We start from the raw sequence: 4,228 nt of genomic DNA, 5'->3' as shown, positions 1-4,228 counted from the left end.
ATTATCATGGTCTTAATTGAAGTTTTGGATGTAGCTTAGGGATGGTAATCTTTGTGACATGTTTCGCTGAGCTCTAGGTTTTGTCTTTGGCACCAATCAATGAATTGTATTCATATGAGTTTTGGGCTCTTTGTAATTACTATATTCTCGATTTGAGAATCTCTAGGACAAGATTCATTAGTCATGTTGATAAATACTCTCTCTTGATGTAGTATTACTTCTTCTGCATTCCTTTTTCATATCAAGCAATGACTGATGATTTTCTTTAATGGTTCTTTTCTTTGGGAGCTCTTTTGAACCAGCTATTATTAATATAAATATAATGTTTCACCAAAAAAAAAAAGTTGCAATGAATAAAACACAATCAAATGCAACCCAAAAAAATAGCAAAGAAGATTCAACTACCTAACAAAAAAATATAGGGCTAAACAATCTGTTTCATATTTTCAATTAATGAATATGTTTCCAAGGATCTCTATTAAACTATACAATTGAGCACCAAATTCAATAATTACTGAGACAGATTCATATCGCACACAATCACCTACAAGATTCAACTTTACACACGTTGATAATTTACAGAGACCAAATTCATAGTGAGCATGAGCCAAACAGTAAATCCTTAATCTCACATCAAATTGTATAAGAAATTCATCAGATGAACTTAAAAAAATCGGACTTAAGTTTTAAGAAATTTTGGAATAATGACTTATCCTCTACTTACTCTGCACCAGTCATTTTTCATGACGTCTGTGTCAAACAACTTCTTTAATTCTCAAAGAAGGGAAATTATATTATCTACAAAAACTTCCATATTGAAATAATTCATTTTTTAGTTTTATGATTGAGATTATTTTAAAATAAAATATTGATGACAGATCTGGGGTCTGTTGATTAAGTTCAAAAATTTGAAAGAAATTCAATCTAACGTACATACTTTCATAACTACAATAGACTCTTGAGATGGAAAATCTTTAAAAAAGAAAAGAAAAAGAAAATAATAATAAGGTTATCTAATATTGTTTTAATGTTATCACCCGTCTGATCAAGCCACTTAATAGAATAGAATATAATATACAAAAGATAGCAGTACACCATAAAATGTTAAAATGTATCCTATCTTTGTAAATTGGCAGCATAAACAAACTAGTGTAGCTTGAACAAGACACACCCACATTTGAGAAACAGTTCATCTCCTCTTTTATGCCAATAGAAAAACAAGAATCGAACCCAGAATTTCCATAATAATAGAAAAGTTTGCTCAGACTATCGTATAAGTGGGATCGTTTGCCCATGCAACAACAAATATGCAGAAGCGAGTCCAAACATTAATCCCCACAATTAGAAGGTGGGAACTAATAATCCCAAGGGCAGAAATAAGTATTTAATGCCAGCTTCAAATTACATTACTTTCTTTTGACCCGACTGCAGGGCATGGACAACCTTTTGTCTCAGCTGCAAGGTATTGACAATTGTTTGACCGAGATATAGCATTGCTAGGATTCTAATTGATAAGCAACGCTGCTGCACTTTTTGATCCTCCTAATTTTTTGCTTTTCACCGCATCATCATAATTCAACACTTCCTGCATTTCAATATTAAGATATTGTATCACCACTCACATAGAGCCCAAAAATCTAGCAAAGTGAATGAACCAATCACAATAACTTATGTTGCTTATTTGAAAACCAAGTTGTCAATCCGATTAATTTTATTTTTCATCAGTCCGTTATGACAAAGCAAATAAAATTGAAGTGTAATTATAAATAAAACCCCAATCAATGACAAGAAGACAACAAACGGCCCACAATACATATGGCTATCGATTGAGAAAACACATGACACAAAAATGATTAAAAAATGAGCATCAATTTGGACAACATTACATATCGACTATTCAGCAACAAAAGGAGGGGAAGATATGAGTAAAACTGAAACACAACCCATATTAGCACCCAACAAAAAATGAAAGAGAGATAGTCGTCTCAGTTGGAGTATTCAACAAGAGGTTCACAAGGCTATGCACAGGAGGTATTGATGACATAAGCATAGAGTACACTGCAAGGATAAACATTGAATGAACAGAGAGAAGAGTCTATAAATCATTAACAAAGGGAAGAGTCCATAAATCATTATCTTCAATCAATTTGGGGGATATTACTCCCTCGTGTATGCAACCAGTATAAAGTCACATTTAATGAGAAACTAGCTTTTGAGCAAGACATCACACATACAGTATGATTGAATGTACCTTGTCATCAGTTTTATATAGTTCGGTGTTTTGGTAGTTAGCAATTGCATAATATGGAACATAAGAAACAAAGGCAAGTATCCAATTAGAGTCTAGATACTATTACAATCAGAAAACATATGTTTTGAAGAGACCAAAGACAAAAGACCAAGGCATCAGTTGGAAATGAAATCAACGGTGACTGTTATTCTTATTGGTTGGAAAATAATTCAGATTAAACAAGTTTTACTAGTATTATGAAGAAGATGAAATTTTGGTTAAGACAATCATTTGAGTTAGAAGTATAGAGCAGGTTTTTATTTGGAAAAATCTGATTTCAAGTTGAGAATGATAAAGGAGAATGATCAAAGAGACCAATTGGATTTATATTATACAACTCCTCTCATCTTATTTGCATGAGAACTCCATCTCTTACTACAATTTTCTTCTTGTTCAATGGGTTTGAGAATTTAGGGCAAAGTATAGGGTGATCTCAATTGACTTTAAATCTGTTATGATTGAATTTTGAAGAAATCAGTCCCAAACGCCATACGTCAGACAAGGGAAATTTCAGTCTTGAAGTATGATTTATAGGGCAAAATTCAGATTTACGAGCGATTTTGATTGTCAAATCAGAAATCAAGAAGGGAATCTTAGGTTGAGATGTGACAAAATCAGAAACAAAAGATTCTAAGTGTGAAAATCAGACACAACGTCAAAACGGTAGACAAACCCTGAGGTCTAATTACTGAAATTGTAGCGCTTTAGAAGGAGATATAAGAAGGGCGCTGGAGAAAAGCTCCCGTGTCATCAGAAAAAAACAAACTTCCTATGAATTTTGCCTCTTTCCGTACACTAAACCCCAAAAAAAGCTCCAAATTGTCGCCATTTTCTTTAAAATCAAATTGAATGAAAATTCTACAAGTGAAGAACGAAATGAATGAAAATTCTACAAGTGAAGAACGAATTGAATAATTTCAGAGCAGATTGAAAAAAGAGCAGAGGAGTAATACATTCAAGTGGCAAAGAGATGCGAAATTGAATCATATGATTCAATTACTAGTCAAGAACATCGAACACCGTGCAATTTGATTACAATGATTTCAAGGGCAAGGATAATTGGTTTTACCTGGATTATGTGACGAAATTGCTTGGAGAGCTCCAAGCATCCTTCAAGAATCCATTGTCGAAACATTTGATGTAGCTCTCTCTCTCTCTATCAGACACAAATAGACGCTTGAGGAATCGCTTATTAGCCTCCTCTTTCTTCTTCTTCTTCCTCTATTCCTCCTCCCTCTTCTTGTCATCCTCCTCTAGTTGCTTCCAGAAATTCTCCTCCGTCTTCTTTACAATATCCTCTAAATATCTCGTCTTTATCTCACAATCCCTCTTCCAATATTCCTCCCAAAATGCCTCCTCTTCCACACTCAATCTCTCCTGGTTTTCTGTCTCCTCTTCAACACCCATTTTTTTGAGGGTTTCTGCCTCCACTTCCATTTGTCTCTTCCTCAAGTTTCCCGCCGCTTCCAGTTTGATTTTATAGCGAAGCCATAAAAATATCTATAATGATTCAACTATTTAAATGATTATTTATACTAAAATTGGACTTCAAAAGTTGAACTTCCTTACATATCTTTTAAGCAGAATATTAATATTGGTAAATTGTTGAAATCCAATTAGAGATAAATAATATAATATTTTAAAAAATACAAATTAAGTGATATTGTTTCTATTCATGTATTGTTTCAAGAGTAGAAGCTTGTCCCCATTCATATTGTTTCTTCCACATGTGAATAAATGCACAAACTTGATATTTGTTTTATACACAATTAGGAAACCTTTTTCATGTAGTATCATACACCACTATTATGAGATTTTATAATTGTGGATACATAGGCACAATGTTATAAAGTTGATATCACTAGTGAAGTCATTAAGGGGCATTCTTTTGCCTTGAAATTTTATTCATTTCTCTTCTTCCAGATATACCAACGAAAA

The 4,228-nt window shown here is 33.0% G+C and overlaps 1 long non-coding RNA gene across 1 annotated transcript; it reads right to left on the bottom strand.

Moving 5' to 3' along the window:
- Positions 1-1,212: 1,212 nt before the first annotated feature.
- LOC149563788 (uncharacterized) lies at positions 1,213-3,949 on the bottom strand. Its single transcript, XR_016363576.1, has 2 exons — positions 3,360-3,949; positions 1,213-1,585 (listed from the first exon to the last, which is right to left on the bottom strand). It is a non-coding gene; the product is annotated as an uncharacterized LOC149563788 (long non-coding RNA).
- Between the last annotated feature and the right edge of the window lie 279 nt (positions 3,950-4,228).

This window comes from Cupressus sempervirens, chromosome 4, assembly GCF_028749045.1.
Source record: "Cupressus sempervirens isolate cs-2001-9-10 chromosome 4, ASM2874904v1, whole genome shotgun sequence".
Lineage (NCBI taxonomy): Eukaryota > Viridiplantae > Streptophyta > Pinopsida > Cupressales > Cupressaceae > Cupressus > Cupressus sempervirens.
The sequence above is the reverse complement of the archived record's forward strand: the minus strand, read 5'-3'. Positions and strand labels throughout refer to the sequence as shown.